The 12170-nt window shown below is 39.8% G+C and overlaps 1 protein-coding gene across 1 annotated transcript in view; it reads right to left on the reverse strand.

The window, feature by feature from the left end:
* Positions 1-214: 214 nt before the first annotated feature.
* Positions 215-12170, reverse strand: part of LOC140694022 (trafficking protein particle complex subunit 9-like) — a 92389-nt gene continuing 80433 nt past the window's right edge. Inside the window, exons 5-9 of the mRNA XM_072957513.1 lie at positions 3781-3966; positions 3086-3229; positions 1832-1892; positions 1078-1302; positions 215-455 (exon numbers count right to left, since the gene is read on the reverse strand). The gene's annotated coding sequence lies outside the window, so the exon portion shown is untranslated. The remainder of the gene's footprint in view (positions 456-1077; positions 1303-1831; positions 1893-3085; positions 3230-3780; positions 3967-12170) is intronic.

The following is a 12170-nucleotide window of genomic DNA, read 5'->3' on the forward strand; positions in this document are numbered from 1 at the left end:
AGAATTGGTTACATAAGTTATTCTACATCTTTTCATTCCCCACAGGAGAAGGAATTTCTAGATTCACTTGAAAGGAGCCTGTGATTTATGTAGTTGTCACATCCAAGGACTAAATTTCCAGAAACCTTAACTAAAGGAATACTTATACAAGATCACAGGAATGTTTGTACAAGAAGGATGCCAGTCAGACACCCTTTCTGACAGTGGAAAATGGAGAAAACTTAAGTGTCCACCATCAAGACAATGATGCGGTAAATCACGGTGAGCTGTGGCCACTAAAGTTCCGGTGTTTCGGCGTGTTCCAAGGCCTTGTCCACAGTTCTCTCCCACGAAAGGTGTCCTTTCACAAGAGACCAAACCTGCACATCAGGAGACCACTCTACTCTATCTGAAAGGACCAGGTGAGTCTGGAGGGAGAGGACGTCTGTGATATATACCTTAGTGAATAAACCGAGCTGCAGAAAACATATAGTATGGCCTTATTTTTCAATAAAGCATATACACACACACATAGACATAGATTTCTCATATTCGTTTATGTATGTGTATATATATATGACATAGGCATAAAGGTCATGAAATATATACTCCACATTGTCAGCAGTTATTACTCTCAGGAGAAAAGGGGAAGGAAGTAGGGGACTTTCGGTACCACCACAGTTCTCTTTTCAGTATTCCAGTTAAGTTTACTTGGAATTTAAAAGTTTACTTAAGTCCAAAGTAAAATGGACGAGGACTCCACAAGACAGAATGCTATAATGGTCATTAAAAATCATGCCAGCGGAGATAGAATACTGTAAAAAAAATTGTCATAAGCTGAATGGAAAATGGAGGTCTCCACACAGCAAACAGGCACACAGTGCTCGCTGGTTTTTATGACAGAGGTAATACACACTGATGAAAAGAAGAGAAAATAGATTTTAAAGTGTTAATTATTATCTCTGAATACTGGGAACAGGATAGACCCTTTTGACACTTTTTTCAGAATTTTATATTAAATACACATTATTTTTCATCTGAAAAATGCATTTTTAGATGTCTAGTAACACACATTGGAAAAAATACATGAGTACTTACAGAAACAAATAACTAGGAGACACCGAAGCACCGTCACACAGTGCAGAATGGGTGATCCTGAATAACACCGCGCAGTTACATAAGGACCCAAAAATTGAAAGCACCCGCTGTAACAGGGCGCGTCCCCCTTCCATTTGTCAGTTGTGTCTTCAGGGCTGAGGCAGTTCTGAGCACGGCCAGTGTCAGTGCTGGTGTCTGGATGGATGCCACTGGAGGTGAAGGCACCTGCAAGCCGAGAGGAAGAACAGAAATCATCCTCTGCTTTTTCTGTCTTGTTTCTTTTCTCTTTTAAAGAGAGGCGGAAATAAGATAAACTGAATCTTCCCTACTGAAATTTCAGTATTGAAACAGTTTTTATATTGTTCACAACTTATATTCTGCCTATAACTGTCTTTTCAACAAAGCATTATATTTATTAAATGTTAATTAACTCAGTTAATTAACTACCTGTTGAAACCTATTAAAGAACATGAAATGCACTACGTGAAAGCACCACACCTGCAGTGACTAGCACAGCTGTTTTGACGGCAGTGCAGTCAGCCCCCACCATCACGTGGCCCTGAGCTCCTGATGCTGGGAAGAGAGCACGCTGCTTCCTCAGGCGGAGAGAAATGGTAAAAGTATTTTCTGAAATCTACAGCACTGACAAAACATAACTGCTTAATCCCAGGCTCCTTTGAGGCTGTCATTTTCCGTTTCTGGCCAACACCCGTCAATGAGCAGAACCACCCCAATCCCGAGTCATGGGACTCACGTGGGCAGCAGTTTTGGAGAAATTTCCAGGTATAGAATGTAAACCAACTATACATAAAACTCTGAAAAAGAAAAGATGCAATAATCTGATTTTGGAAGACACTCAATATATTCTCCTAAGCCTTAGTAGTTGGAAAGTCTGGGCTTCTCCTAAGCCACTTATTTATTTCACAGCCAGTAAGCATCTCCCACAAACCCTGTTTCCCTGTGTCTGCTGGGAGCCTCAGGCATATTGATGCTGTCTATCTTATAAGGCACAAGGCAGAGGCGTGTGTCTCATGCCTGCAAATCTCACACAGGCTCAACTGCAAGCCTCACTGTCTGAAATTGGCCCCATTTTCTCACCTGTTTATTTGGTATCTGTTCTTCTGTAAGCTGCCTGAAATGCTTCTTGGAACAAGTCAGAAGAATGAGTGGGTAGAGAAATGGACAGATGGACAGGTGAGAGATGGGCAGACAAACAGGGAGACTCCAAGAGAAGGGGAGCAAACAAAATTTCCTATGCAAAACCCTCTTCTAGTCAGGGAAGAAAACCACCACAAAGAAGTGTGAAGAGGCAGGTGGCTTAGGACTGTTTCCTGGATTCCATGAAATGTCACACCAAGAGATGAGAGGGTAGAAGTATAAATAATAAAAGATAAAAAGCATGCATGTTTGAAAAATATATCTACATTATGTACTTTCTAAAGAATAGATTCAAATCAGCAAGGCCCAATAACCCAATTCTTGGGTATTTACAGAATTGAGAATCCCATCTCCAATCCACAAGGCATCCCTTCGGAGCACTGAGAGTCTACACGGTGTGGTCATAAAGGCATCACCGCAAAAGCTGTGCTATCCTGCACTTACGAGGAACGAGCAGGTGTGCTCGGGCTGCCCACTCACGTCATTTACACCCCACAGCAACTCTACGGGGTAGGGATGCCTAGCGAACCCCATCTCTGCAGGACAGAAAACAAGTCCAAGAGAGGCTAAGCCGATCTACCATTTCTCCATCTCACAGGACTTGTCACTCCAGAGCAGGAATCGAACTCGGACCCACGTTTGTAACCACAGTACTACCGTAATTTATGTGCTTTTTGTGTGTATAATACATTTGTTTCTGGCATGAAAGTGTATTTAATAAATGATCGGTTGTCTTGTCTATCTCATTAGCTCACAATCTTTATATTTTTGAATTGTACCCTTCCCCTGGAGAAATGAACGGAAAGAGCGGTGGTCAGAATGAGGTGGGGCTCCATTCTTTATCTGTTACCTCATCTCATCCAAGTCCCCAACCAGGGAGAAGGAGCAAAGGTTTTCTTCATCTTTTAATGAGAGGGCTCCAGTGATGGTGACTTACTCAACTCCAAAACCGAGTCTGGGGGAAGGGCACATGCAGCAACGAGAGCAGTATCACCTGTAGGAAGGCGAAAAGAGCTCAGGGGATGGCTCAATGGGTCAGCCTGATTTCATTTCAATCGATAATACAATAACACACTCTAAAAAATCTAGCATGCAATGGATTTGCTCTTTCTTGACATCTAGCAAGTTTCCACAGCCCACATGTAACATTATCATGAACTAGTGAAAGGATGAGTCCACAGACAAGAAAAATCAATGCCACAGGCACGCTGAAACCCAGGCTGGAAGAAAGGAAGGGAAAGGGCATAGTTAAGAAGAGAGGAAAGTCTGGGAAAAAGACATCATCACAAGGACTCTCAAGCATCATCCAGCAATCATATAATCATTCTTTCAAGAGAGAGTTACTTAGGTCCTATTTTCTGCGAGATTTTACAAAGGGCAAAGAGAGACCGCAGCGTCCATGGTGGCAGCAAGTTGCGGGGCTATAATACAATTCTAATCCTGGTACCTTGCACACTTGTCCTCAGTATAAAGGCAAAAAATAAATAAAATAATACTATGTAAACCATACACATTGCTGAAATAAATTAAAGAAGACCTAAATACCTGGAAAGACACACCACGCAGATTCCTGGATCAGATGACAGCATTCTTGGGATGGCAGTTCTCTCCAGAGCGATGCATACATACAACGTGGTCTCGATCACAATCCCAGCGGGCTCCTCTGCAGTAACTGACTAGCTGCTGCTACAATTCATATGGGAATTCGAGGGTCTCAGTAACCAAAACGTACTTGAAAGAGAAGTACAACGTGAGAGGACTTGTAATTCTCAATTTCAAACCTTACATCTGTATCTCCAAGTGAGATTAGAGGCCATTTTTAAGTTATTATTTTGTTTATCCTTATTTTCTAAATTCTGTACAACAAATATACCTGTTAGAATAAGAAAAATATAAAGTAAGTTATCTTTTAAAACATGAACACCGATTCATTCATTGGGAAAAAAATTATTTTAACTCTAAAGAAGTAAACAAATATCTAGTGAAAAAGGACTACATAAAAACAAGTGTGCATTTACAATTTTCATAAATTGAAAACTGAAAAGCACAAACACATCAAGTTTCTAGGGAGACTGGTGAAACATATTAACAATTATTTTAAAAATTCTTATTGAAAAATGAAAACTCAAGAAAGGGAAATTCGTGATTTACAGCCAACTGCAAACACATGGAAAGCAAAGGCCTAGAAATCACAGTTCCTTTAACTCTGCTACTAACGGAATAGGAGAGGAAATTCCTCACTGAGGGGACAGTGGAATCCCATCCATAAGATAGTATACACAGTACAAACTGCAGTAATATCGGGAGTGAATAACTTAGAAGAATTCTGAAGTTATAACATTGCTGAAAAACTATAAAAAACACTGACAGGCAGATTAAAACACACAGTCATATATATTATATAGAAACATATGTAGTCTGCTCCCATGTTGCATAGAAATACAAACATATTTGTTCATTTATGGACACTTATGACTTTATCCCTGGTAGAATATTTCAACTAGATCAAATAATCAATATAACACTCCTCTTGTCAAATCTACTTGATAAGTTACTCTGCTATGTAACCATAAAGTGTCTAAGATAGATCTAAAATTAGTGAAAAAGAGCTCTGTATGGCTTCTTGAATTCTTCTCAAATTTCCAAGCTTAATTTTAAAATAGATCTGAGCAGTATTTCTATATTATCTTTTCCCTTGTGAAATGAACAACACAGTCTGTTGTCAAAATTCTGTGCTTACAAATATTCACGAGCACAGTATCCTCACAAAACTGCTGGACAGCAAAGCACTATCCAGACACTGTGACCAAATAAATGAAACACAAGGAAGACAGTGACCCTATTCTGGAGGGCTTATAGTCTGTGTCAACACTGGGGTTTTTACTTGATTGGTTTGATTGGGTAGCAAAATAAAATCAATCAAGTACTTTCTTCTTTGAGCGTTCTGTATGTCATGACTGTTTTTAGTGTCATGAGCAGGAAAGACTTAAGCATGACTTGATTAGGTCAACTAGCAACAATCATCACTGGAGAGTGAGTAATATAGAAGTTAACTGATAGCAATGCTTCTGCCTACATGAGCCCTATAATAAATCTACACTGACATCCGAAAGGAAAATAAGGAGATGAGGTCCCCAATGAGAAAACAAACTAACAAGAAATCAAAAAAGGAAAGATGTTTTCATTAATGATTCCAGGCAGTAGTGGAGCATGGTGGTGAAGATCACATATTCTGGGGAAAAACATGAGGGGTCTGAACTCCCACAGCACTGGGTAGCTGTGACACTGATATTTCAGTGAAATTTTCTGCACCTCAGTCTCTTATCCAAAGACGGGAGAAAACAACCACACCCATCTCCTAGACTGTTTCTACAAATTTAGATATTTTATACATAAAAGCTTAAATAAAATACTTCAGATTTAAAATAATACCCCAAAACACATGGAACAATGAAAACAGAGATAAATTGGAGTTCATCAAAATTTAAAACTTTGCTTCAAAGGGCACCATTCAGAAAGTGAAAAAACAACACACTAGAGAAAATTTTTTCAAATCATTTATCTCATAAGGAATTTGTATCTCCAAATGAAGAAAAAAACCCCCTACAACTCAACAATAAAAAGGCAACTCAATTAAAAAATTAATAAATGTTCTGAAAAGGTATTTTTCAAGAAAAACATAGAAATGTCCAATAAGCACAATGAAATGATGTTCAATAGCATTAGCTGTAAGGAAAATCAAGTCAAAACCACTAGGAGAAGCCGCTTCACACTCACAACAATAGGTTATAATAAAAAAAATGGTAACAAGCACTAATGAGGACACAGAGGAAGTGGAGCGCACAGCCCTTGCTGGTGAGGACGTAACACAGCGTGGCCACTTTGGAAAACAGCCTGGGAGGGCCTCAGAGAGTTGAACATTTCGTTTCTGACTTACCCAGCAATTCTGCTCTCTGGGCACACACGAAAGAGAACTGAAAACAGATATCCACATAAAAAATCCCACATGAGTGTCCACGGCGACATTACTCATCACAGCCAAAAAGCAGAAACAACCCATATGCCTATCACCTGGTGAATGGGTAAACGGAGGGGCCCAGCCATACAGTGGAATGTTATTCAGCAATAGCAAAGCATAGAATAGTGACTCAGGCCACAACATGGACAAACATTGAAAACGTTACTCAGTGTGAAAGTAGTCGGTCACAATAGACGGTTCCACTTACATGAAGTGACTCGATTTACATTAAATGTCCAGCACAGGCAAATCCACAGAGAGAAAAGTGGCTCCTTGGGGCTGGGGGAGGATGGGGAAGATGGGAATGTCTGCTTATGCATACGGGGCATCCTGTTGGGGGGATGAAAATGTTCTAAGATTGAATGGGATGCACAATTCTGGGCATAGAGTAAAAACCGATGTACATTTTAATGGGTGAATTGTATTAAAACTCTTCAGAACAAAAGCATCTCGGGGCAGTACCTTCCAGAGTAAATGCAAATTGCTAACTTTTATTAGAGGAAAAAGAAACTGCCCTCAGCATGAAAGCAGGAGATCAGCAAATGTGAGTTAACCGAAATTGGACAAGAGCATTTCACTTGAAACAGTTGCTGAGTGTACACGAAATATTCAGAAATAGGAGAATCACCTTGACATCACGAAGAAGCATTCTGCTTCAAATGCAGATCAAGGATTCGGCATGCCCTGCTGCCAGAAATGACCAGAGAAGAATCCTGATTCATAAAACTAGCACCAGAGCCAACAAGGAAATGGTGGTGAGGAAAGCAGGCGGCGAATATCTGGAAGAGTTTGCTACAAATATTTTCTCCACCGAAAATTTAAAAATAAAATGAAAGTGATGAAATGCTGTGTTGACATCACGTGAATGGGCTTCCTTCGGTGCTCGACTGTTCTGTAACCCAGATTGATAGACTCAGGAGAATCAGCATGGCTCCTGGGGGTCCCCAAAGGACTGCCCACCAGCACGCTGACCACCATCACATCTGCCAGGGTTGAATTGCAGGGAAGAGACCAAGTTCTGAAAGGTACCGGAAATGTTGACAAGGGAAGAAAAGGATGAGTTTAGTCCTGGGACAGAGGCCCGCTGAGCAGAGGCCAGAAGGCTGCAGGTGAACTGCAGTAGACCTGGGGCAGGAAGGGATTACGGGGGAGCATATCTCAATTCTCTTCTGTCTCTCCCTCCGGTAGGAGAGATAAAGCCTGCATCCTTCTCACCTGGAACTGTGGGTTCTGGCTGGCAGAAGTCTTACCGACACGGAATGATTATTCAAGACTCTGTGGAAAAAGTCAAGAAATCGAGAGGGAGTAGGGAGCCATCTCCATGAGCCTCTCAAATGTTCCCATATTTATTGTGTATAATCAAAGGAAAACTTCGTTAACAGTTGTGAGATAGTAAGGAGGAAATTCGGGAAAGACAGGATGAGGCAGAGATTGTAGAATATACAATGAGTACAAAGGATTAGTGTATGTTTAGGGAAGTCATGGGGTGAGGGGAACAAGATACACTTTTAGATATGTTCATTACAAAGCACACCACCAGACCAGCCAGGTCTTTGTTTTGGGGATAATAGACTAACAACACACAAGCCCAGCGTTTATAGCTGAGGGTCTCGGTCCTTGCTTTGCAACCAGCAGAGTGCTACCTAAAACCTCAACTACACAAGCAAAGCATTGTCTCTGCTTTTTAAGGAAAGGAGACTGGAGTGAAGATGCACAGGAACTTGCTTGCAAAGCAGTACCAAAGCATATTTTTTCTTCTTAAAGTTCAGAGGCGACTGTGCTGTGTTATAATTTGTTAACCCAATCATGGGCTCCCACATGGAACCATTATGGAGGACACCCTAGGATGACTAATCCTGGATGTGGGTCTCTTCCTGCCATCTTCAGCCACTCTAGCAGGGTCTACGCACATCCGAGAATAACGATCCTACGGAACCACCCACTCTCTTAACTCCTGATGCTTGAAACTTAATTTTAGCTCTACACAACTTTCCGTAGAAAAGTTTCAGCAATAAAAGATATAATATTCCTTTTATATCTCATCATATTACTGATTTTTCTGATTGCTCTCTGCTGCTTCTACTTGGTAAAGCACCTCATTCTGCAGCTGAATTCAGTAATTTCCGTTGTGCATTTCTAGCCAGTTTGGGCTCGCTAAATTCTATTGGTCAAATATCGATATACTTAATTGATTTCTTTGTTCATCAATTTCAGCCAGGAGGAGAGGGAGTGTCACTCTTTTCCTCAGCCCACCCTCAACACTTTTCTCATCAACTCAGGCCTCCTGAAAACAAAACAAATTATTTTTTTCCCTTCTACTCTTTCCACAAACACAACAGGAAACATCAGTCTGGAGAAAGTATTCAACACAAATGTTAAAACAAAAATCTATAAACCTGAAGCAACTCCATCTCCGAATCATGATACACAATGACATGAGAGTAAGTGTGTCAGGCACAAAGCATGAGGGAGCCTGACTACCTGATTTCTATTCTTCAAAGGAAGGAAGATTTTCGTATTTTTTATTATCATTCTTGGTCATTGTTTCTGATTATGCCAAAAAATAGTTTATGAAATAATTATGCACTGCAATAACAGATTTTTAATGTATCAATTTTAGAAGGCATTCAGAGGGGATAGGAAAACCCACCTCTGTAAAAAATGTAAAATTTCTTCCCCTGTTAAGAACACGTATACAAAATGCAACAGAGAATTCAAATTCTTGTGGAGAGGATCAAAAACACAGAATCAAAGCAAAGTCATTACAATGAGTCAATTTAAATTTCACTGGACAAACATGCTCAATGCATACAAATAATTTTAAAGGCACACTGCAAACCATTCACTTAATGATCTGCAGGCTAGAGGAAGAATTTCCCTCTTGAACAGACAACAGAAATCAGTAGGTTGTCCCACCAAACCAGGAGCAGAGAACAATCAGGTTTTTAACAGTTTTGATAAATCAGCATGTTCTAAAGATCAAAATCCAGAAATTTTAAACATTCATTCAAACCACAATGAAACAAGCACTTAAAGAAAAAAAAAAACACAAAGAATCTAAGCACAGAGGTCATTTAGATAGATCAATGAGAATTTCTTGTACCGCTGGAAGAAAGAACAGGCTATAACCTTTTACTTGAAAAATAAAACTTCTTTTAAAGATAAATGCTAAAACATATTTCATCTTTCATGTTGCCTTAAAAAATCTGAGGTACTTGTATCTGATCAGAAAAGCAATTCTGAGTAATATTATGTTACAATTCAGTGCCAGTTTGCTCTAGAAGAAAAGAGAAAAGTTACTATTTCTCATTCTGCACAGTTTAAAGAACCTCCCTGTCTCTATCTCCTCCCATTTCCTAAGCTCAACCTCCCTAACCCTTCTGAAACAAGTATGAGAAAGTCTTATTCCCAACATGCCAAATGACAAAAGAATATCAATTTATTTATGTAAATATATGCCTACACCTTGAAATGGAGGAGAAAGTTATCAGAAGTCTATATGGAACTTCTTTCTATCTTCCTGATATCACACACACAAACGTTCACACAGACACAGACACATACCCCCTGGATTACTGAGCACTTCACAAGCTTAGTACTTACAACTTGTAGAAGATAACTTTGTAGTTAATTCAAAATACAAAACTTTCAGCTTTTGAAAGCCTTCATCATCTGCTAAACCATCCAAATATCAAAGAGACCCAATTAGCCTTCTCTGTAGATTGTAATTTCCCTTGATGGCAAAACAGACCCTAAGAAGTACTGGATCAAAGATTCGTGTTTATCACTACCTATGATCGTTTTTAAGCACATTAACAGATTCAGAAATGTATGTCTCATCAACATTTATTCCTATTGAAATAGCATACGTGTTCAATTGTCTATACAGTGACTAGGTCCCATGATGGTGTTTAAGAGCTATTTTGTGTATAGCAATATTTATATTCAAGTGCAGAAAAGGAGGGTGTGTTTTACTCAGTTGTAGAGCACCTGATTAGCATGCACAATGTCCTGGCTTCAGTCCCCAGTACCTCCAAAAAAATAAATAAACTATGTGCATATTTAAAAATAAGAATAGTGCAGCCACTATGGAAGACAGTGTGGAGATTCCTCAAAAGACTAGGAATAGACTTACCATATGACCCAGGAATCCCACTCCTGGGCTTGTACCCAGAAGGAAAACTACTTCAGATTGACACCTGCACCCCAATGTTCATAGCAGCACTATTTACAATAGCCAAAACATGGAAACTACCTAAATGTCCATCAACAGGTGACTGGATAAAGAAGATGTGGTATATTTATACAATGGAATACTTCTCAGCCATAAAAACCGACAACATAATGCCATTTGCAGCAACATGGATGCTCCTAGAGAATGTCATTCTAAGTGAAGTAAGCCAGAAAGAGAAATAAAAATACCATATGAGATCGCTCATATGCGGAATCTAAAAAACAAAGCAAACAAAAACAAAGCATAAATACAGGACAGAAATAGACTCATGGACCGAGAATACAGACTTGTGGTTACCGGGGGGGGGGTAGAGGGTGGGAAGGAATAGACTGGGATTTCAAAATTGTAGAATAGATAAACAAGATTACACTGTATAGCACAGGGAAATATACACAAAATGTTATGATAAATCACAGAGAAAAAAATGTGACAATGAGTGTGTATATGTCCATGAATGACTGAAAAATTGTGCTGAACACTGGAATTTGACACAGCACTGTAAAATGATTATGAATCAGTAAAAAATGTAAAAAAAAAGAATAAACACAGGGAAATATACACAAAATGTTATGATAAATCACAGAGAAAAAAATGTGACAATGAGTGTGTATATTTCCATGAATGACTGAAAAATTGTGCTGAACACTGGAATTTGACACAACACTGTAAAATGATTATAAATCAATAAAAAATGTTAAAAAATAAAAATAAAAATAAATAAACAAAGATGCAAAACAAAAAAAATAAGAATAAAGTTATAAAAAAACGCAGACTAAAAACCACTGCAACCTAGGTACTACAATTATACTAAAAAAACAAGTGTTTCTATCAAATATTCACTATATGCCAATCACAGAGACAACCACAAGTCACCCCTGAAGCTTCACGTGTGATTCTCAACAACCCTACTAAGTAGACACGGATGAGAAACCCGGCTCTGCGGATGAGGTGACGGAGCTCAGAGGAGCCGGGGACGCTGACCGTCCTACTCCGTGTGACACCGCGTCAGCCCAGGGCAAGCGCTGACAGTGCTGCACTGAGGGGACACCCAGCTGCATGGACCCTTGGGGTACTGGGGAGTCCCAGAAAACACTAAAAATTTTTCAGTGAAAAACCAGCTCAAATATATTACACTGTGCCGCATCCCTTAAACAGGGAACGTGAACGAGACCTTTTTGATGCGTCCATGTTCTTTCTGCCATCATCAGTTACTTGCCCTCACTGCGTCACCAGTGATGATCTGGACCCCATATGAAGTGCACTCAGATGGCAGAGCTTTTAATGCTGTTTTATGAAGTTTGTAAGACTCTGTCTATGCCTCACACTGGTGGTCATCCATCACTTCTCACCAGTGTGGACGTACCACCTGAAATCATTCCTTTCTGCTTTTTAAAATCCCTTCATCTACTCCAGACTTTTCAATAGCAAAGAAGCAGCTAAACCACAGACAGTGGACAGCTTTTCACCAAATGGACTCGAACAGCCCATCTGACTACCTGGAAGCCCTTTTCTTCTATTAAACCCACTTCCAGGTACTTCATCATTTTCTGATTGGTTAACTGGGCCTCTGACTGGCCTACTCAGAGAGCTCCCAACCTCACATCCAGGGGTGGGAGAGGACCCTGCTGTTGGGGGAAATCAGTGAGGAAGGTGGACATCCTTCAGCCACGTCTGCATGGGTAG

The sequence above is a fragment of the Vicugna pacos genome, unplaced genomic scaffold (assembly GCF_048564905.1).
Source record: "Vicugna pacos unplaced genomic scaffold, VicPac4 scaffold_20, whole genome shotgun sequence".
NCBI lineage: Eukaryota > Metazoa > Chordata > Mammalia > Artiodactyla > Camelidae > Vicugna > Vicugna pacos.